The 16,231-nt window shown below is 44.3% G+C and overlaps 1 protein-coding gene across 1 annotated transcript in view; it reads left to right on the forward strand.

Moving 5' to 3' along the window:
- The window catches only part of ADGRA2 (adhesion G protein-coupled receptor A2), a 511,074-nt gene that overhangs the window by 73,099 nt on the left and 421,744 nt on the right, over positions 1-16,231 (forward strand). The gene's annotated exons all lie outside the window — the stretch shown is intronic.

Here is a 16,231-nt window from a genome sequence, read left to right on the forward strand (position 1 = left end):
TGTGGTATTTGTGGTTAGTCTCAAGAGATTGCGGCGTCTGGACAGAGTGCAAGGAGCTTGGGGCGCCTGGACAGATACTGTGAGGGCAATGAGGAAATGGCAAGGGGAGGAGTTTGAGAATATAGACAGACAGTGTGAAGAACTTGAGGCACATGGACAGGCAGAGGGAACAGTGCAGGGAGTTTGGACAGACAGTATGAGTAGCTGGGAGCACAAGGAGAGACAGTGCTACACGTGTGAGGCATGTGAAAAGACAGTGTGAGGGGACTGCGGCATATGAACCGGCAACAAGAGTAGCCTGGAGCGCAAGGACAGAGTGAGCGGCATCAGTGGCTTTCATCCACCTTGTGGAGATTTAAGGTTGGTTTTTATTCATTTTTGGGTCTGGCGTTAGCCAAGACCTATAGATTTGACACAAACACACACATATATATATATATATATATATATCTTCATCCATTGGTCAGAGATGTTATTTCTTCTTTCTACTACAACATACCATATTGGGCAATGGGTCTGCCAACTTCAGCCATTGGCTAATTTCCCTAATACTGATGCCATTCTGTCATTTCACAAGGAACTCAACTGCACGCAAAGTAGTTCCCTTCAGTGCAGGGACTGCTGTGAAAGCGTGAGCTTTTTAGAGAAAAAACTGTCTTGCTTTTAGCCAATACGTTTTTTTAAATATTGGTTGGGGCATGGCATTTCACCCGACAATAACATTTTACAAAACCCATGACAAAAGAAAACAAAAACTGACAAAGCTAAAATGCTGGCAGAAACACCAGACCTATTTTTATTGTACTGGTGCAGTTTAAAGTGCGACAGAATGATAACATAAGCTAGTGTTTATTTTAAAATGTACTAGTGCCATTGCATGACACATATTTACAGGAATGTCAAAACATATATGAAGTTGCACTCAAATGTTATCAGTGTTTTTGCTAAAAATGGTGACTAAGACATGCTTGGTATGGTAGACGGCTGAAGCTTTACCTATATCTTGTATGAAGACAAAAAGCCTCTTTGAGCCTATCCATTGAGAGATATCGTCTCCGCTCCCCATCAAGTTTCCAAAAACGAATGTCCAGAACCAATATGGGAGGAGAAAAACAATTTCAGAAATGAAATTCAGACATGCCCCCTAAAGATATTTTCTGCAAGGTGCACTTCTGCTGTGCATCAGATTTTACACCACATTGAAAGTGCACTTCTATATAAAAATGTAGGCTTTCAGAAGACAAGCATTGGCAAAGCAGAAGGTCGCACCGATGGGAGAGCTATTGGCTATGTTGCACAGCAGCACGGCTCCTGCGCAGCATGGCTAAAAGAAAAGACAAGCATTTGCAATGCAATAGGTCGCACCGATGTGAGAGTTATTGGCTATGTTGTACAGCAGCACGGCTCCTGCGCAGCATGGCTAAAAGAAAAGACAAGCATTTGCAATGCAATAGGTCGCACCGATGTGAGAGTTATTGGCTATGTTGTACAGAAGCACGGCTCCTGCGCAGCAAGGTTAAAAGAAAAGACAAGCATTTGCAATGCAATAGGTCGCACCGATGTGAGAGTTATTGGCTATGTTGTACAGCAGCACGGCTCCTGCGCAGCATGGCTGAAAGGAAAGAAAAGTGGTATAACACAGTCAGTGCTGGGAACATCATAGCACTCTTTTTCATAGGGCTATAATGCAGCACAGTGCTAGTTCTTTCATCATTTCATCATTTATAGCCATGCAACATGCCTACAATTTATGGAGAAAGTGCTTTGACGGTGGGTTTGGATCATGAAAAGGGAGGGAGCGATGGGGGTAAAGCTGCATGAACAATGGGGATGGTGGGACAGGATAATGCAGCTCCAACAATGGGTGACAGGGCGGATAAAGCAACACAATCAACAGGTTAGTGGGGAAGGGATAAAGGAACAGGAAGAACGAGTGGGTGGGGAAAAGATAAAGAAGCATGAACAATAATAAAAACACATTAGAGCCCGGACCCCCTAGGATCCTGGGGTCAAGTGTGCGGGGAAAAGAGGATGTGCGCAAGTGGACCCAGGGCCTAAAAAGCCCCCCCCCCCGGCTCCACCCCTTCAGCTCTCTGCTCCGGCCGGACCCACGTCACGGCCGACCTGGAAGTACTTCCTCCGGCCAGTAGCCAATCGGGCTACCGGCCCGGACCATGGGTTTGTGGCGTGGGTCCAGGGGGCCGGGCCCTAAGGGCGCTCGCCGAGTTCTTGCGCTTTTCAAAACAACAATAAAGAAACAGGAGCAACATAAAGAAGCATGTACAGCCCTAAAAATCAGGGAAAGAATCTTTCCATGAGTACACAGAAAGCTATCTGAGAGAGGAACTCTGAGGATGGGCGTCATGGTTAGCCCTTTGTGTCACTGAGCTGCTCGTTGGGGAAAAGTCCTTACCAAGATGGCTGCTTTGTTCACTCTGGAAATAGATCTTTTTTCAGGGCTGTGTTACTTTGCAAGTAGTGCTAAGCAGTCTATTTTGCGCAAACCCAAGATTCTGATGCTGCACCTTTAACCGTGCTTTGTCGTGTTCAGTATTTTAAGGATCAGTGCTTTATATTTGCTTGTAACCAGGACTTTAAGTGGGATGAAAAAACTAGGGGGTCTCTCAAAGGGGCGTGGCTTCAAAACACGTGAGCTAAAAATGTGTGCTAAGCATAGTGTGCCGCACGACTTGTATTTTGCTGTGCCTGTCATTGCATCCAGATATATGATACAAGTAACATCATACCTACAACAAGTCAGGACTATTGGCTTTGTCAATGGTTGTTAGTTGCATAGAAAAAATAAGCAGCATCTATGGCTTGTATATAATATTGAAAAAGCTTCCACTTAAAGCCCTGGTGACACAGAGCAATGTTGCTGCTCCTGAGTTTCAAAAAGAGAAGGGAAATCCTGAGAGTAAATGACTCTCTTTAAAGGATTTCCCTTCCTCTACAACGCTCCCCTGTCATGACGTCATAACTTCTCCACTAGTGAGAAGTGAGTAGTGTAAGCAGTGCATATCGATGTGCCTGCTGTCACTACAGTCTGGAAAAAAACAGTCTGCCTGTTCCAGGGCACAAAACCGAGCCCGATAGAGACCCGTTTCGAGGCCCCCTTAAACAAGCATTTGCAATGCAATAGGTCTCGCGTTTATGCAAGTTTAAGCTATTGGCATTGTAAATGACAATGCATTTTATTTATGTTTTAAAAACCAAAACATAAATAAAAGGAATTGGCATTTACAATGCCAATAGCTCAAACTTGCGTAAATGCGAGACCTGTTGCATTGCAAATGCTTGTTATTATCAAGCTTGCGAATGCCACAGAAAGAGTAGTTTGTGCTTTCTGTTGTTTAATGCAAACTTTCTAAATGTAAAGTCCTGGAAAGCAGCCAAGGGTTTGGACAAACTCGCCATAATGTATTTTAAAAACGCCCTCTTACAATCTAAAATATTCTGTCTTATTGTTTGCAGTAAACAATTTAGAGCGAATTCGAGCTGTGATTTTACTCAGTTTTCGAAATCCCTAAAAGTACCGAGCCTCAGGCGCAAAGGAAACGAAGATAATGTATTACATTATTGATACTAAGGTATTACAATTTAGAGGAAAACAAGTCCCTGTGCTCGTAATTGGTATTAGTCCACTGAGAAACCATATCAGCTATATTGCATGCCCCATTTTTTCAGAACCACGCAGCTGAGAGGAACATACATGTCCTTGGTGTGTGTACAGCTAGGTAGCTCTCTGGATTACTGCTGCCAAAATCTGCATGCAGTCTGAAAAGATGTGACTCCCAGCAGAGCCAACCCAGCCTTTCATCCTTCCAGGGTTAATAATACGAATACTACTATTATTTATGCAGCCATGCCGCTAAAAATGCAATTACAGGAGCTATATAAAGCAAGTTATTACTGTGAATATCACACATGCAGTGGGAAGTTATGGAACCTCCAGACGGCCTGTTGAGTTCCATTCACAGCACAGGGGGGGGTGTAGAAGCATCTTAAGTATTGGAAACTTTCTAAATATTTGCGCAAGATGTACAACCAATGTAAACTTATTTATTCTTGCTTCTTGTAGTACGAGGTGCTGGACTTGTCACGTGGGTGCTGGAAAGTGGGGGCGGCAGAGCCCCCACTTGAGTGTTGTCTTAGTCTTCACTGAACTACCTGAGAGGAAAGGCTAGACTCACTCTGGCCCTTAAATTCACATTTTAAGAGAGACCTCAACACAGAAACCAAGATCCGCTCAGGACTTTCGTCATTACAGGCGAGACTGCCGACGGGGGGAGGGAAACTGAAAGCGCGTGATGCGCGCGCTGTCAGCCTCCGGGGACAGGAGATGTGCACGCGTACAGAGTGCACATCTCCTGTCCGTATGCGTGCACATCTCCTGTCCGCGCGTGCCATCTCCTGTCTCCCTTCGGCACAGAATGCGGCAACAATAGAGTCTCGCCAAGTGAAGCAGCTGCGCTGCATTCCCTAGGCGAGACCTAAAAACTGCCGATGCTCAGACCCGGTGAGACCCAGCCCACTTAAAGCTCTGCTTATAAAACAATATGAAAAGCATAGGGTTGTGTAGTTGTGGTAGATGCAGCTTTAAGGAAAGGAACTGCAGTATACGAAAAGGGGGCGGAACTGCTACTGCTGACCCTCTTTGTGGCAAGTGACGTAAATGGGGTCAGTATGCTTGCAAATTTACGAGGTTTAAAACGACCAACACCATTGCAGGACTTCAATTCCCAGAGTGCATTACAGATGGGTGGACACTTTTCATGTGCCTTTAGCTCTAACTCTACTGGTACGTCACATGTCTCAGCATGAAAGTTACTGCAGCCATTTTAAGAGTTGTTGGGTGACAGAGCGCGTGTGCATCAGAATATGGATCTTTACTGTCAAAATATTCCCCCGTTTTCGTGTTTGAAAAGAGCATGCACAGTAATCGGTATGTTTGTGTCACTGTGTAAACAAAGCCAGCTACATAACAAGTACTCCACAAACTTGGGGGCATATCAGCAAGAGCCGGCGATAATTATCGCTAAGAGCACTTAGCGCGAGAATAATTATCGCCGGCCAGCTCTGAAATTTATCGCGGAGATAGCGTGCTATCAGCAATGCTTATCTCCAAAGCGATAAAATTCAGAGCACAAGCTGCCAACTGTGCGATTATCGCTGGAAATCCAGCGATAATCGCACAACTTTTGGCGATAGCTTGCTGATAGGGCTACACATACTTAGCCATGATATCCACCTTCCATAGGATATCATGGCTAAGTCAGTTTCAAAGCAGGTGTAAGGAAAGTAGCGATAACAGAGGTTATCGCTACTTTTCTTGCCGCTATGCTTCTTAGCGTGAGGCTTGATAATAGGAGAAATGCCGCTTAGCGACATTTCTCCCGTTATTCTAGGGAGGAACGCCCACTTTGCATCTCATTAGAGATGCAAAGCTGGGTGTTCAGAATACAGGCGCTAATGCAAGGTTTCACGCGATAGCGTGACCTTGCTGATTAGGCGATGAAATTATCGCCGCTTTTCGTTCGAAAACGGACGCAAAAGCGGCGCTAATTTTTTATCGCCTCGTTGAGAATATGCCCCTTGTAGACTGTACACCAGGAGAAAAGCATGATGGCTGAATACATTTTCCCTATGTGACACGGACATCACATACACTGACACAACATAAAGAAACCCGAACGGGCGAGTGTGGGACAGAGATAAATTAAATTGAATTCTTTATTTGAGGGGGATAAAGAAACATGGACAATGGAAACAGCACCTGAATCACAGTGCGATTAGTGAAGGGACACTAATTAAGGTGAATACATCTGTGCTTGGGCCATGTGCCACACAAAACAGGACGTGACGCCAAGGCACATGCTGGCCAATTTGGAGTCAGCAAAGAAGAGTGATAATGAATCCAATGAATGGTAAGCAATGGGCGGGCTGCTGGCCGCCTATTGTACGTAATAGTGTCTCGCAAGTGAGAGCGTATGTGCTAAAGCATGCTGCCCATCCAGGCACAACCGTAGCCAGAACAAAAGTTCAGCTCTCCAGCTTGTTTCCGGTCCAGGGAGGACCTGGCTTGGCAGTTCGGGCTGGACTGTTCCCATGAGGCACAGGGTCAGACTGATTTGCATATGGCCAGGTCTAAACTGGGGTGGCATGGTGAGCAAAAGAATGATGGATTTAACCCAGATCTCTTGACTGGGGGTGAATGTTTTGATTTGTTCTGCATTCTGTCCATCAATTGTGTGTCTTTTGCTCCAGCAATCTGCAGCAGAAGTATTTCCTGTTCAGATACATATCTCTTTTCAGAATTAAAATGGGTTGAATTAAATACTCTAAATCAGAGGGACTTTAAACTGGGGGGCTGGCCCCCCTGGGGGCCTCAAGTGATCCTGGGGGGGTGCCAAGCTCTGGCCAAAAGAAGCATTAAGCTGCTCAGCAATGGGACATCACTAACATCTTTTGCTATTTATATCCTGGCTGTGAGAAGGAGTCACAAGGGAAGGGACTCCAAATATTCTTCAACCCCCCACCCCCATTTCTGATAATCACACTATGAATACTTTTACATGTTAGAAAAGCCTACCTGACCAGAATAGTATGTTTGGCAATCGTGTATTTGATTGCATTTTTAAAATGGTAACAGAACTTAACTGCACTGTTTATATAAGTTTATATGAGTCCAGACATGTTTAAACATTGGCCGTTTAATAGAATAATGGTGAAAACTATTGAGGGGGGTGATTTTTTTTTTTCACGTGGAGGGCATGGCATTATAAAGTTTGAAGATCACTGATCTAGTCCCAGCATTTAGTGCACACATTAGGTTTCCAAAGTCGCTGCCCCAATGCTCCGACCACCAAATTATGTGAACGCCAGAAATGACTTTTTTATTGTTGGCCGCTTCCTCGGCTTCTTCCGCATGTTAGGCAGAAAATACATAATTTGTTGAACATACTGCCAAAGTGCACTGACATACATGTGCAGCGTCTCTTAAAACCCCCTCACAACGTATGTACTGGATCTAGAAGCTGCCCAAAGTGCGCTGTGCATGAAGGACCTTTTTTGCCAGTATGTCAGGGGCAGTGGACGTTGTATCACACAAACTTTTGCCTCACAGGCCAAGGTCACATTAGTCCCCTATTTGCTTCTGAGGGACTATGGGAAGGGCAAAGACTAAAAAACAAGCCTTGGCAAGAATCAATAGGTCTCACCTACAGGAGAGCTATTGGCCTTGTCAATGTTTTTAAGACATGTTGCACAGCAGCACGAGCTGGTGTGCAACATGGCTTAAAGTCAATAAAAAAACACTATGGCACAGCCAGCATTGACCGTGTCACAATGTTATTTTTTTGTAAAGACATGTTGCACAGCTGCCCACGCTGCTGTGCAATATAGAAAAAAAAGGGGGCAGGAAGCAAAACGTGTGGGCAAGGGGAGGAAGCAGCAAAATATGGACAGACGGAGGAGGGGGCTATAAAGAAAACAAAATGGAGATGGAGGGAGAAAGTACCAAAGTGGGCAGTGGAAGTGGGATGTGGGATGAAGAAATAGCACCTCAATCACATCGGGGGCAGTGGATGGGCACTGATCAACTTGAATCAATCTGTGCTTAGCCGTGTTCAACAGAGCGGAACAGAGTTGACGCTTGGCCTGAGCTGTCCAATTAGGAGGCTGCAAAGAAAAGTGACACTGAAGCTAACAAATGGTTAACAAAGGGCAGGCTACAAGCTCTTTATTGTAAACAATAGTGTCCCACGAGTGACAGCGCATGCAGTGCATACTCTGTCACAGGCTCTATCTAGAAACAGAAGGTGAACAAGATTTTGAAAGCCCTTTTTAGGTCTGGGATAGAGAGTACAACTGGCAAAGGACCTACTGCTAACAATACACATTGTGTATGCTCTGGGTCTACCCCTTTCTTTCATCAGCCTCTTTCAGCCATTGGCTGGAGACTTTGTCAATCAAGCCTTGGCTTAGCCCATGAGGTATTAATCTCTCAAATAATGCTATTGGCTGTTTGGTTGTATATTCTTCTTCCACTCCAGTTTGTTCATTGAACTGCACGAGGAACTACTTTATAACTATAGTATTCTCAGACTGCTGGCTCCTTGTCAAATGACTTGTTCTAATGAGCTAACACTACAAGCCAGACATATTGGCTTTGCCAATGCTTATTTTATTAATTTCTATTCTGACTCTGTATTAATGAGCCAGTGACAGGCATAGCAATGGGCATCAAATGGGGGGCTCACTGCACATGGCTATCCTCAATGGATTCCTTCAGTAATTTCACATTAATGTCCTGCACTTTATTAAGGAAGTGCTGGTACACAACAGGTGCACACGCACCTCCCGTTCAGGCAATAAACTGCCCCATTAGAACAGCTCTTGAGCTGCCATCATGATACCATGTTTGACCAGTAGTGAAGCTCCGACTCTTTCCCACCGGTCCACAGGAAAAGCAGAACACATCTTTTATTTATTGTGAAAACCAAAGAGGTTGACATTTTTAAAAAAAATAGAAGAACTGTTTCCAGCTTCCAGTGGTTGTGTGCACAGGGGTAGGATGCAGTTGAGCCCATCCACAAGAACGCTGCAGGACTGTCCATTACAGGTTACTTTATACCTTAACTCACCAGGCACCTTGTGGGTGGGGTTATTTCAGAGAGCACTAGCTTGGTTACTATATGTGCTTGTGCCTGGAGTTTGGTGTGACATTCCAAAACAAACAGACTTTAGAAGAGCTGGTTGATGTGCAGATAGATGCTTCTTTGGTTTTTTCCTTCTATGCCACACAATTAGGTCTAGTGCTTCAAATGGAAACATAAAAGTGCAGATACTCTCCAATTAAAAGTATCACATATCTCCTGAGGAGTGCAGGTACTCTCCAATTAAAAGTATCACATATCTCCTGAAGAGTGCAGGTAGTCTCCAATTAAAATTATCACATATCTCCTGAGAAGTGCAGGTACTCTCCAATTAAAAGTATCACATAGCTCCTGAGAAGTGCAGATACTCTCCAATTAAAAGTATCACACATCTCCTGAGGAGTGCAGGTAGTCTCCAATTAAAAGTATCACATATCTCCTGAGGAGTGCAGGTACTCTCCAATTAAAAGTATCACATAGCTCTTGAGAAGTGCAGGTACTCTCCACTTAAAAGTCTCACATATTTCCTGAGGAGTGCAGGTACTCTCCAATTAAAAGCATCACATATCTCCTGAGAAGTGCAGGTACTCTCCAATTAAAAGTATCACATATCTCCTGAGAAGTGCAAGTACCCTCCAATTAAAAGTATCACATATCTCCTGGGGAGTGCAGGTACTCTCAAATTAAAAGTATCACATATCTCCTGAGAAGTTCAGGTACTCTCCAATTAAAAGTATCACATATCTCCTGAGAAGTGCAGGTACTCTCCAATAGCTCCTAAGAAGTGCAGGTACTCTCCAATTAAAAATATCACATATCTCCTGAAAAGTGCAGGTACTCTCCAATTAAAAGTATCACATATCTCCTGAAGAGTGCAGGTAGTCTCCAATTAAAATTATCACATATCTCCTGAGAAGTGCAGGTACTCTCCAATTAAAAGTATCACATAGCTCTTGAGAAGTGCAGGTACTCTCCACTTAAAAGTATCACATATCTCCTGAGGAGTGCAGGTACTCTCCAATTAAAAGTATCACATATCTCCTGAGAAGTGCAGGTACTCTCCAATTAAAAGTATCACATATCTCCTGAGAAGTGCAAGTACCCTCCAATTAAAAGTATCACATATCTCCTGAGGAGTGCGGGTACTCTCCAATTAAAAGTATCACACATCTCCTGAGAAGTTCAGGTACTCTCCAATTAAAAGTATCACATATCTCCTGAGAAGTGCAGGTACTCTCCAATAGCTCCTAAGAAGTGCAGGTACTCTCCAATTAAAAATATCACATATCTCCTGAAAAGTGCAGGTAGTCTCCAATTAAAAGTATCACATATCTCCTGAGAAGTACAATAGTCTCCAATTAAAAGTATCACATATCTCCCGAGGAGTGCAGGTACTCTCCAATTAAAAGTATCACATATCTCCTGAGAAGCTCAGGTACTCTCCAATAGCCCCTGAGAAGTGCAGGTACTCTCCAATTAAAGTTATAACATATCTCCTGAGGAGTGCAGGTACTCTCCAATAGCCCCTGAGAAGTGCAGGTACTCTCCAATTAAAAGTATCACATAGCTCCTGAGAAGTGCAGATACTCTCCAATTAAAAGTATCACACATCTCCTGAGGAGTGCAGGTACTCTCCAATTAAAAGTATAACATATCTCCTGAGAAGTGCAGGTACTCTCCAATTAAAAGTATCACATATCTCCTGAGAAGTGCAGGTACTCTCAAATTAAAAGTATAACATATCTCCTAAGAAGTGCAGGTACTCTCCAATTAAAAGTGTCACACAGCTCCTGAGAAGTGCAGGTACTCTCCAACTAAAAGTATCACATATCTCCTGAAGAGTGCAGGTAGTCTCCAATTAAAAGTATCACATATCTCCTCAGAAGTGCAGGTACTCTCCCTCTCAAAAGAAAAAAGTGCTGGTACCCACTGCCGGCCCATTTAAAGCATAAGTTTAGGTCCTGATTTCAAATGGAATATAAAGTTCCAATCCATGCGCGAACTAGTTTTCATGCCGAGATCGGAATTCCAAGAGTTGTGGGAATTACCAACCCTACAGTTTTCACTTGTTGAATTTCAGCATCTAAAACATGAGATAAAATATTTATATATATTCAGAATTTTGTGTGAAAATCTGAAAATTGAGCATATAATCCCCACTTTTATCAGGGAAACAGGATTTGACGTGTATTTCGCTAGGTAAATATACCGCCCAAATTCACGGGTTGCGGTGATTGCCTCCGCCCCTTTCGAGGCCTCGGATGCGCGGTTTCATTCGCTGTTTTGCGCACTCCGTTATTTAGCGGTTTCTCAAGACAGCAGCAGCTTGTGATTTTTGAGTCTGACGTCCACAGTCCGCCTCTGGACTGCCCGTGACCTTTTCCAGAGTTTAGGTACAATTTCTTACTGGGATGGAATCTGGATTCCCATGGTACTATCAGTGCACGCCAAGGAACACCTGTTGCCATTCCAACTGATCACTCGGAGTTTTGTCACTCAATCGAAATATTTGGATTTAGGAATCTCAGCGGTGCAAACTACGAAGTTTACCAACATTTGCCCTCAACAGCTGCATCCATAATGACGCTTATTCTGCCCCAACCCAGACAGGTTTTTACCATAATTTTCCCATGGGCTGGTCCGCCTCTGCTGTGAGTGGACGAATGTGTGCAGGATTAGAGTCCGGACTCATGACATGTCGAGTGGGGCTTATTTTTCCCGCCTCTTCCTGCCCCAGGGACCAGGCGCTAAATTCCGTGGATGACAACCTTGGCCTGGCGCGTGCCTGCGGCCTGCGCGCGGAATTCTAGTCTCGCATACCCTTGTAATCCTCCTGTCCTGCCCACGGGGTCCCGGTAATCCAGTCACGTGCCTCCGTGTCCATTCAGTGCCTCTCGTGTCTCTCTCATGGGGGATTCCCTCTGTCGAATGAGGGATAAAAGTGTCATTAGTCCCTAATCCTCTGCCTCCGTAAAGCGCCGAGCAGACGTTACAAAGCGTTTAATTGCCTACTCTTTAGGCGGACAAAGCACCGGCTAGAGTTAAGCGTGCCGAATGGGTTTTAAGACCCTGTGTTGGCCTGAGGCGGTCGTCGGAGAATCCCTCCGGACAGAATAGGCAAAGGTTGCGTTTCCAGGTACGAGGACTCAAAACCACCAACGGCTCCTAATCAGATTATTTTTTCAGTGTAGCGTTACCCACGGCGACCGAATGGCTTTCCAACCGGAAATTAACTGTGCCGACCCACGCTTGGGGTTCAAGGCCATTGATAAGGGGAACGTGTAAAAAGAAATTAACCAAGCATTTGCAAAGCCAACGAGTCTCTCCTCTGAGACATATTGGCTTTGCCAACGGTTTTTAGCCATGATTGACAGCATCCCCGATACTGTGCAGCATGGGTAAATAAGAAAAAGAAGTCTACGATGCTGCCATTGTCGCCATTTTGTAGGCACGTGAAAGCCATGCTTTTGCACACTTAAAAAATGAGGCAGCTTTTTTTAACTTTTTATTTGCCCGAGTTGGATCGACAAATAAAAACAAAAAAAATACAATAACGCGTTTTTTATAAGCATGGGTGTGCAGCACGAGGGGCACCAAGGAAAGTAAGCAGCATGGAGAGTGGAGGGTGAGGAGCAGAAATAATAGGCAAGAAAGCAACATGGAGGGGGCAGGGGAGAAGCACATGGCAAGAAAGCAACAAGGGTCAGCACAGGACAGGGAGTGCAACGTGTAGGGGGGCGGGGCAAAGCACATGGGTGACAGTGAAAAATATGGAGCGCAGGGGAAGAGAAGAACTCGAGAGAGACAGCTAAAAAAAACACATGCACGCTCGCGGAGTGCTTAACCAGAAAGAAGAAAGTAGTGCTTAAAAAGCAAGCAGTGGAAGCATAGAAGCCACCCAATCAAAAGAGATGGTAAAGAGGAGACCTTGGGAAGCCCAAACATAAGATTGACAAGCTGAGACAGAAATAAGAAGCAGGTAAAGAGAGTCTCAGGAAAGCTAACGAATGACATGCAATGGAGTGGTTTCCAACCTGCTGCATGTTCTTGTTAGGCCCACAATATGTCTTTTGCAACCAGATAGCTATGTTACCTGATACGCTCAATCTAGAAAAGAAATAGGGCTTATTTGGGTACCCGACTATAGCCCTGTCTTGCCAGCCATTTAAAGGCAGAGCTGAACTTTTCCCAAGAGGCCAGTTCACAAGGCAGGACTGGTCATACTGGGCATTGGCCGTTTCCCCGGGAGGCTGGAAGGGGAGGGGTTGAAGTACAGCAGTTTGAAAAGGACTTTTAACTTTCTTGTATATTCAGCAGTTTTCGGGCAACAATAAAAGTGTCAAGTTACCTTTGGTAATCAATGTACCTGCTGGAGAGAGAGGGGAGCTTTGAGTCATCTAAGGTAGCGCAGGTGGTTAATATGTCTGCGGCAAAGAACGTGTAACAATATTTTATGTGCACAAAGATTCTTTTGTTCCTGTGCAGTTCTTAAATTACAATCATAATCTAGCACAGTGAGCTGTGAACTGCCAACAAAAATCTGCATGCAAGCTGCATGGCACAGGTTAGAATGTTATGTGTTTTTCCAAGTCTTTCATTATCCTGAATTTGCTATAAAAAAAAAGGTTTGGATAGAAATTCATTCTTATCATTAAAGTCAACCCTCACCACTGTTATGTTCTGAATGCTATTTTCTGCTTCTCCAGACCAAGCACTCCTAAACAACGCCTACCAATATGGATGACGTGAATTCTACACCTTGTAGTCCCCTTTGTGTTATGTAACATTTTCTATACACTGATTTACACATGTAGTATTCATTGTCTCTGTATGTGTGTGTGATGTACGGTGCTCTGACACCCTACACTGGTATGAGAGGTGTTATCAAACAAAATACATGTAAGAAACGGGCTATGGAGAGATGAGAGGCCCTGTTGGAAGGTGACAGTGCGGGAATCATTGAAGGGCCCCAACAAAGGTTGTTGTATCCTGGTGCTCAGTAAGGCCATCCTTTACTATGCTTTAAAGGCTAATAGAATTGAATATATAATGACAAATGTGTTGCAGAGGGCATAATTTTTTCTTGGGGGAGAACCCTTCCAAAAACCCCTCTTTGTTATGGTCAAGCTCACTCGCTGCACTCGCTATGCGCTGCACGGGGCAGCTCTGGGTTCCCAGTCCAGTCCTGGCAGTTCACCTCTCTATTTGTATTTCTACATATATCTTGGCACTGTATAAAGAATATCAACTGTAAGTAAAGTGCATAGAATAAATAGCCATGTCTTATGTTGTTTCCGGAAACTGAGCCCTTTTAGGTTGTCTAGCATCAGTTTTATCTGTCCCACAAGTCTCAAGTTTTCCCCCTAAAATCATATCTATCCATCTATACATCCATCTATCCATCTATCTATATACCTGCCTGCCCGTCTGTCAATCTATACACGTACATAGACACATACATACAGAGGCTTCAGTGAGCCATGCTACTGTCTGTGCAAGTGCCATTCTTAGTTTCAATCCTCCCTCAACAGTAAACAACAAGGGTCAAGGTGTGAGCCTACTTCAGCCACTGACTTCCATGTGAGTGACGGTATTTTATTTGTACACGTATGCACATTCACATAAAAAAATAGTCCACCTCAGTGCTGAGCTGGTATACAAATCTCTGCTTTCTTGCCATGTTTTTCAAATAGATTTTTGCCATGGGTAATCTTTTTACTTATTTATGTTTCATTATCAAACAGATGAATGTCACCTTTAGATGGTTAGACTGATTACTTTTAAACTATTAATCTGCGTATTTTTGAAAAACATACATAAAAAAGGCCAGACCTGTTGACTTTGCCAGTGCTTATTAGCAGTGAGGTCAGCTAGGAAAGTATTCTACAGCTAGAGACAGTCTGCACTCGTGCCAGACCAGCAATAGATATTCTCAGAGAGAGTATTCTACAGCTATGAGACAGTGCACTCATGCCAGACCAGCAATAGACATCCTCAGGGAGAGTATTCTACAGCTATGAGACAGTCGGCACTCATGCCAGACCAGCAATAGACATCCTCAGAGAGAGTATTCTACAGCTATGAGACAGTCTGCACTCGTGCCAGACCTTCAATAGACATTCTCAGCAATAGTATTCCACAGCTATGAGACAGTTTTCATTCCAGACCAGCAATAGATATTTTCGGAAGGAGTATTACACAGCTATGAGACAGTTGGCACTCGTCCCAGACCAGCAATAGATATTCTCAGAGAGAGTACTCTAGAGCTAGAGACAGTCGGCACTCATGCCAGACCAGCAATGGATATTCTCAGAGAGAGTATTTCACAGCCATGAGACAGTCGGCACTCGTACCAGACCAGCAATAGACATTCTCAGAGAGAGTATTACACAGCTATGAGACAGTCGGCACTCGTGCCAGACCACCAATAGATATTCTCAGAGAGAGTATTACACAGCTATGAGACAGTCGGCACTCGTGCCAGACCACCAATAGATATTCTCAGAGAGAGTATTACACAGCTATGAGACAGTCGGCACTCGTGCCAGACCACCAATAGATATTCTCAGAGAGAGTACTCTACAGCTAGAGACAGTTGGCACTCATGCCAGACCAGCAATAGATATTCTCAGAGAGAGTACTCTACAGCTAGAGACAGTTGGCACTCATGCCAGACCAGCAATAGATATTCTCAGAGAGAGTACTCTAGAGCTAGAGACAGCCAGCACTCGTGCCAGACCAGCAATGGATATTCTCAGAGAGAGTATTTCACAGCCATGAGACAGTCGGCACTCGTGCCAGACCAGCAATAGACATTCTCAGAGAGAGTATTACACAGCTATGAGACAGTCGGCACTCGTGCCAGACCAGCAATAGATATTCTCAGAGAGAGTATTCTACAGCTAGAGACAGTCGGCACTCGTGCCAGACCAGTGATAGATATTTTCGGAGGGAGTATTCTACAGCTATGAGACAGTCGGCACTCGTGCCAGACCAGCAATGGATACTCTCAGAGAACGTGTACGCGTCTAAGTGTATAAGCTAAAGTTAAGTTATGCACAAAAGTAGACACTTGTTTATCCAGTACATGATTGACCGTGCACAGTGAATAAAGTTAGCATGCTTCCCCATTGCTAGCTAACGCAAGGTGTAGAACACAGTTGTGGTTCCAGTTATGTTCCCCACAATTAATTACTTCCCGCTGTTGCCTCCACATTTTGTAGGCATTGCATTCTTTGTTAGTCGATGCTCTAGTATTCAAAGGTGTGATGACCAGGACTTTATGCGGATCATCTAGGCAAGTAAACATGTTCTACTTCTATACAATCGGGGTGAGCGAGAGGAAACTTTTTCTTAAGGACCTGACTGTCTCCTGCTAACTAAAGCCGAAAAACTCCACAGTAGTCATAGTCCATGTGTACCGAGTGTGTGCCGGATTTATCTTGGTCCACTTGGCCACTAGAGGAAATCGTAAAACCATCCACAAAGGTTAGGATTGTGGTCCTCCATGGTGATTCCCTCTGGGGGTTGTTGCTGGTGCTTAAATAGAGCAGGTACTGGCTGGTCCAGAACAT

Source organism: Triturus cristatus, chromosome 11, assembly GCF_964204655.1.
Source record: "Triturus cristatus chromosome 11, aTriCri1.1, whole genome shotgun sequence".
NCBI lineage: Eukaryota > Metazoa > Chordata > Amphibia > Caudata > Salamandridae > Triturus > Triturus cristatus.